The sequence below is a fragment of the Dioscorea cayenensis genome, unplaced genomic scaffold (genome assembly GCF_009730915.1).
Source record: "Dioscorea cayenensis subsp. rotundata cultivar TDr96_F1 unplaced genomic scaffold, TDr96_F1_v2_PseudoChromosome.rev07_lg8_w22 25.fasta BLBR01000254.1, whole genome shotgun sequence".
Lineage (NCBI taxonomy): Eukaryota > Viridiplantae > Streptophyta > Magnoliopsida > Dioscoreales > Dioscoreaceae > Dioscorea > Dioscorea cayenensis.
The window spans coordinates 1-12627 of record NW_024086645.1 but is presented as its reverse complement, the minus strand read 5'-3'; the positions used below and the strand labels follow the sequence as shown (position 1 = coordinate 12627).

Here is a 12627-nt window from a genome sequence, read left to right as displayed (position 1 = left end):
TTTAAATTTGGTTTAATTAGTTTATTTATTTTATAATTAAAAACTTAAATAAAGTTAATAAACTCATTAACTTAGTACAAATTTCAAAAAGACAAAAAAGTCAAAAAAAGTAAAAAGCAAAATGCTTAAAGATATTAATATTTATGATTTATTATCATTAATTTACACTAATCAATAATTAAATCATTTAAGTTAAAGTGTTAAAGTGTTAAATTAAACATTTTAACAGTTTGGTTTTTATTTTTTAATCATTATTGTTGTTGTATACTTGTATACTTATATTTTATTTAATTCTTTATATTTTAATATTTGTTGTATAGTTATATTTTTATATATTTGTATTTTAAAAATTTTAATTTTTTTGAAAATTAAGACTTTGTGACCTTATAAAGGTAATTTAACTTTGTAATATGTAATTTTGTATCTTTTTTATTATTATTTTCCTTATTTTTAAAATTATTTTTTACTTATTTTTTAATATTTTTTAATTTTTAAATATTTATTTATTTAAAATACCGTTGCACGGGCCGCTGATCCCAGTTGTAACTGGTTGACCCGTAACCGATTGTCTAACTCGGGCTCGACACAACCGCCTGGTTATTAAAACATACAAAAGGGAAGGAGATTACTTTCATCTTAAAAATAACTCTTGAAAATTTTCATAATTTAACCAAGAAACATGCTTCTATTATCGAGTGAGACATCCAACACAAACATGCCTCGAGATAGGATGCATGCACAAATCTTAAAGCCACACGTGGAACATTAGGGGCCATCACGGTGCTTATTTAAATATCAAAACGGGGGCGTTTGCCGCCAGTTCTCCATTTCGTGGTTTCTTCTTCTCCGAGCTCTCTCCCTGTTCTCCATTCCTTCGCTTCTCCGAGCTCGTTCGAGAAGATGGGATCGACTTTCTTTAGGGTTTCGTGCTTTCAGTGCATCCAATCCTCCACCGCAGTGCTGCTGGTTGATCCCTCTTCTGATTCCCTCGGTGTGAGATCAAATTACGATGATTTAATGCTCGATCATGGAATTTCTGTTCTGATGATGGGTTTTATGGAATTCGAGGTGATGAGTCTTGATTTTCTGATTTCTCTGAGTATTTTCTTTATTTATTACCGGATGCTTGTGCATGTGATTGTGAAAATTGATGCTTTTCTAGGGTTTCCGATTTGCACAAAACCCTCTTATCTGTTGAACAGATCTAACTAGGGATATCTGTATGTGTTTTCATGTTTGACTTGCATTGGTTGGAATTCTTTCTCTTTCGTAGTGCGTGCCGATTGAGAACTTGTGGCACTGTGAATTATGATCCGTCTTTTAGGTAGAAGAAATTTCTGCAATTTTGAGGAATTAACAAGAATCTCATGCGTTTATTTGGATTAGTCCATGCTGAAATAAGAAAAATCTGATGTGTTTTAGGAAACTTCTAGCTTCTGATGATATATCTGATGGTATATAATTGCAGTTTAGTCAATAGCATTGCTGGATTTTGTCAAAAGTCCAGGAAATGGTCTGGATTCTGTAGACCCAGAGAAAGGTTTGTTTTCTCTACTGTCTCCTCCCTAGCTTCTTGATGGTTTTCGCTTTGATTAGAGACAAATAAGCAAAACAGGATGTTTCTTTGATTTATTATGAGCAGAGAGCACTTGATTTTGCACTGCTTTTAATAAGGAATTTCTTTATTTGTTTAAATCTGACCTGTATTTTCCCTCTGTTTTTCATTTGAAAAGCAAATTAAGTAGAAAAACTGGAATAGGCTGTCCTGTTTTGATTTAGACAGCATGTTCTTCCTTGAGTTTCGCCATCCTTTTATTTTCCAATTTGATGTATACTGCAGGTCCTAGTAGCTTCTAACATACGCTGGCCTTTCAATCCCACTAGCGAAAATGAGGTGCAATGCTTGTTACGGAATTGGAGGTAAGCGCCGTATCAACCATGTGGTCTGCTTGTGTATCCTCTTTCAAAGTCATTGATATGCTGGTCTTGTATAGTTGAAGGCATAATCAAACCAATATTCAGAAGTCTTCTATGGTTAAGTGTCCTAACACTTGAGAAGGCACTGAAGATGCTGGCAAGATACTGTCCAATGATGCTGCATGTCCCATTCCGTGACTCATGCTCTCAAGAAGGTGCACATCCATTTATTTTTCTGCTCAGATAGTAATGGTTTTTCCATGTCATTATCGAATTGAGCTATTTCAAGACTCTTGATCCTTCAGATTTCTCCTCATAAGTAGCATCGACGCTTATATATAGGAACAGCAGAATATTTTTATGAGGCCATCCGCAATTTCCCGTACTAACATATTTCATGAGGCACTCTTTAGTGATTTTGATCCATTTTCACATAACATGTTGAACTTTTTGCTTGTCAGCCTCATGAGACCGGTGGAAATTAATCCCGTGATGAATGGATAAATGTAAGAACTTCTATCAAGTCATTGAATTTCTATGGTTGTACTTAACATCTATGTTCTTAGTCATGTTTGCTTTGCAGATGGCAAGGCTGGAATATCTCCATAGATACGTATCCTCATGCATTTTTAATGGCTTATAGATTATTTACTTATTCACCCCTGTGTTTATCCATTACCAAGTAAAGCAAAGCCTAGAGATTTTCAGCAGGTTTTTAGAGATCCATGAATTGCCCATGTCTATGTTTTCCTTTGATAAATAAAACCACAGTTATGAAGAGTGCCTATCGGAGTGTAATGTTTTATATTGGCCAAAAGGAACTTGAAATGCAATACAAAATGAACACGATCATTGGGCAATGCCGCCAGAAATGTGAGGCTATGCAAGCAAAGTTCATAGAGAGAGTTAGAGCAGGTGCACACTGCATATCAGAAAGCAGCAGGTGCCATGATGATGGAACAAGAAATTGACAACTTGTCTAAAAGATAAGCAAGAACTCCAAGAAAATATGCTGAAAAATCCAGGTTTAAATCTTGTGGCTTCTGTGTTATCACATACAGACCTTCATACAATCCTCTGTTTTTGTACTCAATACTTGGTTGCATAAGAGGGTCTTGATATATCAACTGCTTTTTGAAATCGTAGACAGAAGAGAAAGCTTGATGAGATGTATGATCAGTTGAGGAATGAGTATGAGTCAGTGAAGCGATCAGCTATACAACCTGCAGGCAACTTCTTCCAAAGAGCTGACCCAGACTTGTTTTCAGGCATGGGAAATTTGATGGATGGCAGGGAGCCTGTCAGACAAGGTGATTCTTTAACCATTTATTTCTTTTGCTAAACAAGAAGCAATGAATTAATGAATTATCCAAGTGAAAAAGTCTTGGCAAATTGCTTGATATTCAAATAGCAAAATGCTCATGTTTTAGTAAAAGCCTCAAGAAATACTTGAGTTTTCTAAGAACTGAATTGGCTCAGGAGGGAGCTTACTGAACTTTTCTTTAAGCTCTCCCCATCCCAGTTTGACTTATTTGTTGCAGATCGATTCACTCCTCGGATAGCCCAGGGCAGAGAGAGGACATGGGGCCTGGTAGACAGAAGAATTCCAACTCAACTGTCTTTGACCTTTCTGGAGGTTCTGCCAGCAAAGACAACAATTCCTGGGGACAGTGGGGGCAGAAGGCCCGCTCGTCCCATATTTGGACCTGGGGTGAGCAACTCCATCAGCTACCTTACGGAATCTCATACTTCTCCAATGAAACGGCCACAATTATCACGTAGTTCGCCCCCACATGTTCACGTAAGTCCTTATCTCTAATCAATCATTAATGCCTGCGAAGTTATTCTAGATATATGCCTGCCTGAAAGCTATCTTCTGTGTGCTGTGGTTAATTGCAGCGCAGACATCAGAAAAGTCCTATTGTTTCTATAGGAAAAAGCCGTTAGAGCCATGTTCTCTGTAGTCTATCCATGCCTACCTTAAAAGTTTTTTCTCATTCTCTATGCCTCCCTTACCGGTAGAAGCCAATATGCACATAATTTTTATTGTTGATTTCAAAGAGAGACCGGTATTCAGTAGCCATGTTTTCTGCTGATTTGCATATATAAGCAGAAAGCTTTGACTTTGACTCCCAAATTAGAGAAAATGAAACTCTACTGATCAGTCAAACTCTTATTTCAGGCTGTAGGAGCAATGAGAGAGTAGTCTTCTGCTGTCCATCCTAGAGCAGTCTCCTGTTTTTCCTCCTGGATAACTACTAGCAAGTTTTGTAAGATTTTCTTTAGATGCCTCAGCAAGGCATCATCATGCTCGAGTTGGAAAAAGAATAGCCGGTATTACTGTCCTTGTTGGAACAATTATTACGAGAGTGTCCTTTTTCTGGCTTACTAACATTTTAACTGACAATTAGAGATAAGTTCTCTTTTGAAAACCAAAGAGAGATATCTGCACCCTGCAGGCAACAAAGAGCAAGAATATATAACTAGTAGTCAATCACCTCAATACGTCAAATGAAACTTTTCAGGTAGAACGGCAGGTTGGAGAATATTGTTTACAGGATCAGAAATTGCTTTTCACCATGGTAAGTTTCCAAATCTTACCAGAAAAATTCAAATGCCTGCTATGCATGATCTCCAAATATTTATAGCTTTTCAGGTTTGTGGAAAGGTGTGAATCTTTGGTAAGCTCCTGACAGACTCATGTCAGGTTTCCTTGCCCTCCAAAAATCATGTTGTGGGAAGCAAATGATGTGAATGCACTGGTATGAATTTACTTTGCCCACTTTCAACATTGACCCTTTCTCGATAAGTGTTTAATCAATGTTCTCGCCAGGAACTGGTCAATTATAGAGTCGTTGTGTTTCGAGTCACAACTCAGTTAGATTGAAATGTCACCGCGATCTTTGAAATTCATTAGATTACTGTATTTGTGTGCTCAAGCTGTCTGAACAACAACAGTATTATTAGCAGTGCCTTGAACCAATGCACCCAAAATGAAGGATTGTTTACCTATTTTTGACAGTAGAATTTTTCCAACCCATAGTCTCCAGTTCACTGTTCTTTGTTCATCTAAAAAGTCTACCAGTAACTGCGGTTAGATTGAAATGTATAATGAATAGGTATTGGACAAAATATTTCATGTTCCTGTTTGATTTCTTCAATTTGTATTATTCATTAATGCACACCACTTGTTGGCACTCCAGATGAAGAATTTAACATGCTTTCTTAAGACATTCAGACAAGAAATGAACTGACCATGAGTTAATTAATGCCTATCATAAAAAGTGAGCGGGTGTCGAACATGACTCATGTCAAATGTAATTTGGTAAAATCATACATGAGAACAAGCCGATTGATATCTATGCATCAGAATGGATCCAGCATAAAAATAAAAATTAAAAGAATGCGAGGAATGCAGTAGATTTACTTAGAGCAACTACGTGTTAACGGATTTTGGGACAAGTAAACTTTCAACATTGGAGCATTCAAGAAATTTCTATTGTATCTCCATGTTGCATTGAACAAAAATACATGTGAACCATCAATATATGGTGCCTTCTTTTACTCATACCAAGTGGCTTTCGATTGACTGGTTCGGTTTAACTAACCCATGCAACAGAGAGTGCATCTATTTGTCTAGGTAAAATCGGCCTCTTACCATATACCGAAGGTCACGACTCAAAATAGGCATGGGAAACCCACTAGCTGATAGCATAGCAGCGGTTGATCCCGCTGCAGTGGATACTCTGAAACCACTAGATCGGCAGTTCACTAAATTGGAGATGTTTTGGTCATTGCTTTTGATTCTGAATAAGTCACCGATTTTGTTAGTAAAAGGTCGTTCTAATTTTTAAGTGAATGTACAATTATTAGAAAGAGAACACCGTACCGAAATGAGAACCTTGAAAACGGTTGCAGGCAGGTGTGCTACGAGATATCATTCAGAGCAAATGCCGACAGTTTACTGCCATTCAAGCTGATTGATATCCCCGAGAGTTTTGAAGGCTCTTTTTCTACTCTCAAGCATTTCATCTAACACCCAGACACAGACAAGAAGACCGTGGAATTGGATGCTATAATATTCTATACAATATTAACACAAAAATAGCGACGCAAGAAAAAGGCAGCAAAAACTATTTGAACGGTAATCGGGCTTCACCTGCTCAAAATTCCTCACAGTTGCAGCACAGAGATAACCGTGCTCCTCGTCGCATCAAACTCATTACTAAACCTCTCAACCTGAACAGTAGTAGATAGAAAATACCATCAATAAACAAACCATTTCCCAAATCAAGATAACAAAGTCTCGCACAAAAAATGTTCGGAATATCTCATCAAAGAAATTATAGAATTTATATAGTGCACAAGAACAGTTGCAAGAACCTCCCTCAATTCGCGCGGATCTGAATTGACTCCCCAGAATTGGAATTGTTTCATCTAGGAAAATGACTGGCCTTCAAAAAGAGTACCATCTCCACCAACAGTGATCACAAGATCAACATCACGGATCGGTTGTGTCAGATAGTTACGCATTACAGGTTCCCAATCCAGAGATTTACGTCGCAGAACATTTTGACAGAATTTAATTGCTTCTTCATGGACCTTACATCGATCATCCAAATAACTTAAAACCTACAATCAACCAAGAAAACAATAAAAACGGTGTTATTTTACTGTCATGAATTCAATTAACTGAATGCATAGCTATAATACAACTATCGAATTACAAGACTGAAAGCCCTTTCCTATCTGAGAGCAAACAGGAAACCAATTGAACAAAGATCTAAGTTACACTAAAATAGCTCTTCTTTGACATCACTTGATGGCATTGACAACAAGGTTTCCATTTCTAATCTGAAAATAAGTCATAAACCAATTGAAAACATCTTTCACACATAAACATACACTAATAAAGTTCACTCACATTGGCGTTCAAAAAGCTCCTATTTTGATGCAAACTTTCCAAGACGAGCTGCTTAACCGCTAAAAAAGGCATGGGCGAGCACAAACCTAGGTGGAGCAAGTGAAAGTAGAGCTCTGCACACACGGAAAGTGACTTGACCACTCGCACATAACCATTACTCACACTAAACTCACAAACAAGCATTGACAAAACAACAAGGTGATCTTTTCCACAAACATAAATTACAAAATTGCAGTTTTAACTAGGGTTTATAAAAAAAAAGTTCAATTCTTATGCAAATTAGAAACAAAAAAAAACCAATTGAGAACATCTTTACCACAAAAACATAAATCAACAAATCCAAGAAAAGAAAGGCCTCTCCCTGATCCAATTTAGAGCAAAAAACTCAAAAATTAAGAAAAACATGAAAGAAAAGAAAAATTGGTTGAAAAAAAAAACTGTAAAAATCCAAACTTGCACATAAATTAACAAAAATCTAAGAAAAGAAAGCCCCTTCCTGATCCAATTTAGGGCACAAAAACTCAAAACTTAAGAAAAAAACATGAAAGAAAAAGAAAGATTAGTAGATACTGTAAAAATCCAAACTTTCCAAACATGAACTATGAACTCAAATCATTGAGTATCTCGGAATTGAATGATGATTTTTTTCAACCAGAGCTTCAAGAGAAGGTTTCATGGATATCAAAAGCCATGAATTTGCTTACCTTGGAGTTGGGTCCGAAGTGGAGAAGGCCTGAAGGCTTCGGCCCTCGGAGGGTAGACATTGAAGGGCTTCAGTAGAAGCAGCACTGCCGCAGCATTTTTTTGCACTTTCCTCCCTCGACTCTAAAAACTTATAAGTTATGAATTTATTCTTTCTTGCACAAAACCCCCAAAACTTTTATATTTCTAGTCTTTAAATCAGTGGCGTTTTGTCACTTATTTAATTCTATGATTACGATTATTAATTGTAGTGAAATAAATGTATCAAATTGATTATCGAATTTATCTTAAGAATATAATGTCACATTATTTTTATTTATTTTAATTTACATAAATTAATTTTAAATATAAGCTTAACACTAATCTAATATATGTCATTATTTTCGTAAAAAAATAAAGCACAAATTTATTAGAAGCTAAAAATAAGGGTACAATTAAAAATAATACATGTGAAAATAATTATTGACAAATAGCTATGACGTCCACCGGGATTATTTTTTAGGTAGAATTGCCAAAAACCCTCAAACTTTGCTCATATCGCCAAAACCCCCATAGCTAAGTAATACCCAAAACCCTTCTTTTTATACTCCACGATTTTCAAACCCCAAAAAGATGTGAACGGCATTAAACTGAGTGTTTTTAAATTTTATGGACTGAAAATGCCTTTGCACGAAGTCGCTGCACCTATTTCGCCATGTGTGAGATGGGAAGTAGGTGGGTTTTTCTTAGGGCTACAAACTGCTGGTCTTCTCTCAACTCGCTGCCTCCACCATTTGTCTCTCTTAACTCGCCCAGCTCTTCCCTTTCCACCGCTGCCTCAAGGAGAAGTCCCGCACAAGATTCGTGATTTCATCACTATGCACTAAAGTATCGATTATGGTTTTTTGTTAATTATTCGCATGTTAGACATTTTCTGCTTTTGTTTTGTGATTTTGTTTTTTTCTGAAAGACATCAAGCCTCGCATGGGATCGACTGGGCTAGGGCTTTTGTTAATCAGAGGGAGATCTCTCGCTTAGGGTTTTTGTTTTGTTTTTACATTTTCGCTCACATGTACACGATCGAAAATGGTTTTTCGATTGTCGTGGATTTGTGTAATGTTTATAATCTCACGCCACCCTTTCTGGGCTGATATGGTCAAGTTGTAAAAATGAGGTCTACGCTAAATAATGAGCTTTTACCGCTTAACTATTTCTAGATCTCCTCGCTTAATAATATAGTTCTCCGCTTAACAAATGATATCAATGTTTAAGAATCGGGAGTTTACCGCTTAACAACTTATAATTCCGCTTATCAATTTGTGAATACCGATGTCCGAATGTCGCTATCGCCGCAGCTCGTGATTACGAGGCACAATCTAGCTTAATGGGCGATGCCATCATGACACCCTCAGAGTGGAGACCATGGTCAAACTGAAAGTTCACATGATTCTTCTGACTAACTCGAGATCATCCAAGGACACCGCTCGCAAAGATTTATCGAGTCGAAGTCGATTCCAAGAACTAAAGCTCTTCTCGACTCTCACAGAGCGTACAATAGCCGCACCAATAAATTCAGATCTGGGAAAGCATGCCGACTTCTCAGCCTCAAGATGCGCGCCTCGCTCTTGGTCCATGCTAGATGGAGACGCAAACTGCGTATTTAGAAGAAGAAAACACGCCGCCTCAAGAGAGGTATTTATCTAAAACGTGACTGAGACATAGAGACTCCATCGAGCACTCTTCAAAGAACTCGCTTGCCGAGGTGGAAGAAGAAAATTTTGTCAAACTATCGATGGCGTACTCCCCGGGTACAATCCTCTTCCCAAACACGCCCCGCTTTGGTTCCTAATCGATCGCTGATTATGTCGATGATCTACCCGCCACGGGCGACACGCACGGGCGCAGCGCGACGCACAAGCTGCTTATGGAGGACATTCCACAAGCCGCCGCCGAGTGCACTAGATGCGCTAGGAAGAACACTCAACACCGGTACAAGTATGGGTCGCACCTGGCCGCACTTAACATCCGGTTTTACGAAATCGACCTAACAAGAAAAGAAAGTCCGTCACTCGAAGATCCCAAGGATGTTGCAGGCTACGATGAAAATACTTATCTAAGCAAGCGACTTTATAGAAACGAGTTTGTCATCTCCTCAAGGAAAAGAGGTAATAATTCAAAAACAATATGTCTAACCGTAGGCGTTAATGTTTAAAAATATTATTTACCGTTTAACTTTGTTCATCTACCGCTTAAACCGCTTTTTTAATGTTTAAATATTTTGTTCTCTCTGCTTAACCTAATACGCTATAACGCTTAAAATATATAAGTTACATGTTTAAATATAGTTTTTATTGTTTAAACCGAATCGATTTTCGCTAAGATTGTTTTGGTTTACGATGTTAGTTTCGAGCTAGTTCCGACGTAACGTCGATGAAGAAATATTTGTTCTGGGGCCAACTCGCCGGTTGGACGCTATCGCTTCCCAACCGCTGCTCAAGGCAAGATGAGACGGCATCCCTTCCGCGCGCTGGCCGACGCCTGCTCTCCTACTTCAAACTCTCAAAAACGCTGCGCGATGTCCTAGAGGCCGTAGAAGCTCCTCGCTTACCCCGCACTCGCTGGTAGCTTCAACCGCGGGCAGTCAGCCCCGACCGCACTAGGCGAGGATGTCATCACGAACTCTTCTCGCAGCTTGCCGCGATTTTGACGACCGAAGTTCCTGCTATTGCCGCCGGGTCGAGGCATCGAAGGCCTGGCCACACTCACAATCGATCGCGCTTCCCTCCAAAACAACAACGGAGACCCAGATCGGACGCGCCGCTGAATTCGACGAGGACATCATCGGGTGGTCTATTCGGCTGACGCGCCCTCATTCAAGAGGCTCGCAAAAGAGGGAAAACAATATGCCCGCTCTCCACCACCGATCGACGATGAAACAATAGCAAAGACTATCGGGCGGTCGATGGTGTTACCGCTGATGATATGCTCGCCACAGCCGAGGAGACTCGCAGATGGCGCCGAGATTGCCGCGGTGGATAAGATCGCCGACCGCGAAAGCTACCCATTAACACGGCACCCGTGGAATCAAGGCCCCGACAAGACGCATCGCAAGATGGACATAATCACGAGTTTAAGAATAACCAACCGACCAGTTACGCGTGCTGCCAGGGCTAAGCGCGCCGCCGCGTCAGAAGGCTCGCCGACTCTATCCTCACGAACTCAAGTCACGGCGAACTAACGGGTCGGCCCGCCGCTGCAGCGATCGCGCGCACACAATCCCACAACAGCGAGAAGCATGTGGGCGAAGGCGTCCCCTGTTGATGCCGCCTGGCACATGCTCCCATCAAGGAAGCGAATGTCAAATGGAGACGAGATGAGACAATGCCAATAAAAATTAGAAGAAGTTCGAAAAGTCTTCATTCAGCAGTTATGAGCTGGGCTCATCACCGCGCTTCAACAAGTACCAAGCATAGGAAGTCGACAAGGTGATCTTCCTCAACTCCGCCCTGGCTGGACAAGTAAGTTTGAAGTTTTTATGGTATTGTTTAAACTAATATATGTTACCATTTAAGTAAGAGTCGCTAATCGCCTTAACCATCACAAATAGCATTTAAACTATTACATGTTACCCTTTTAAAATAAGCTAACATTCAAACATTTAATATAGCATTTAAAATATATAGATGTAACCAAAAACTATTATATCGCTACCATTTAATTTATATCATAACATTTAAATATTTTACATAGAATTTTAAATTGTTGTATCGCTTAAATATTTACAATATTGTTTACGATCCATGTTCCGCTCAACCATAAGACTGGCTGTAGAGAAACGACCAAGACTAACGGTCCAAATTATTCGACCGCTGAGGGAAGGAGATGGTTGTAGACTACGTGATGGACGCCAGATGTATATTGCAAAAGTCGATGAGCGAAGCCATATCGATATAAGAAGCGCGCCCATCACACAACCACCGGCTACCGCTTATGTCAGCAAAGCGACGACCATTACGAATCCACTCACAAGCTATGATCGAGATGGCTGCACAAGAACGCGTACAAAGTCGACATTGTCATCCTCCCGATAATTATGGTCACATCTAGCCGTCGCTATCCTTGACAATGACAAACAAGAATACAAGCATTATTCTTCATGCCAAAGCAGGAATATGAAAAAACGCCGCTGAAATGGTAAGTGCTTTAATAATTTGGTTTGAATAAAGTGTCGGCAGTAAATAATCGCATTCTAATATCAACTTGTATACCCCGGACAACTAAAACCTATTCGACCTTTGTATCGACAATGGAGTTGGGCGAGCTCTGGCCCCGCAGTTCCCGCGCTTGTTCACTTACATCAAAACCCCACGACAAAAAAAAGGAAAGGTTCGATCGCACTGCCTATGTCAGGCGGTTTATCGAGCGCTACCGCCGATGAGAAGCTACGGCCACCGCAGACTATCGCCCCTTATTCTTTATTAAAGTATGCCCACATACTTAAGTGAGGAGGGCAATATATCACCGCCAAAGGTGAGTGTTCGCAAGCGTTCATAGTCATCAGATACGCTCTTTAGTTTCAAATGTAAACCGCTTTAAATTAATTCATTTTTTCCCAAGAACATGACAAATTTTGTCAATGTAAATTTACATGTATCTATATTTATATACTTAATTTTCTTTAACAATCTAGTTTCATTGTTTAACTTGCACTTTCATTGTTTAATTATAAGTTTCATTGTTTAATTATCAACGCCATTGTTTAAATACCATGTTACGCTTTAAGACTTAACTAGTCAATGCTAAAATAACCATCGAATCGCTTAAACTAACAACGCCTCTACTTAAATATATGTTAACCCAGAATAATAATGTTTTCTCCGTTAAAATGAAAAGTTGGCACACAATAATTAGAAAAATCACCGCTTTAAACGCTAGTAGCTTACGCTCATTGTAAATATCCTGCTTCGCTTTTGAGATTCGTCATTGATGATATCAAGTCCGCAGTTCATTATCGGGCTAGGGTTCTGCTGCTTTCATTTTCATTATCGCTAATGTTAAACATTCAACAGCCAGTGTAATTATCACTTTCTCCCTTTAACTTTCTT

At 38.9% G+C, this 12627-nt stretch overlaps 1 pseudogene; it reads left to right on the top strand.

Moving 5' to 3' along the window:
• Positions 1-900: 900 nt before the first annotated feature.
• On the top strand, positions 901-3881 carry LOC120253939 (annotated as a pseudogene).
• Positions 3882-12627: the final 8746 nt, after the last annotated feature.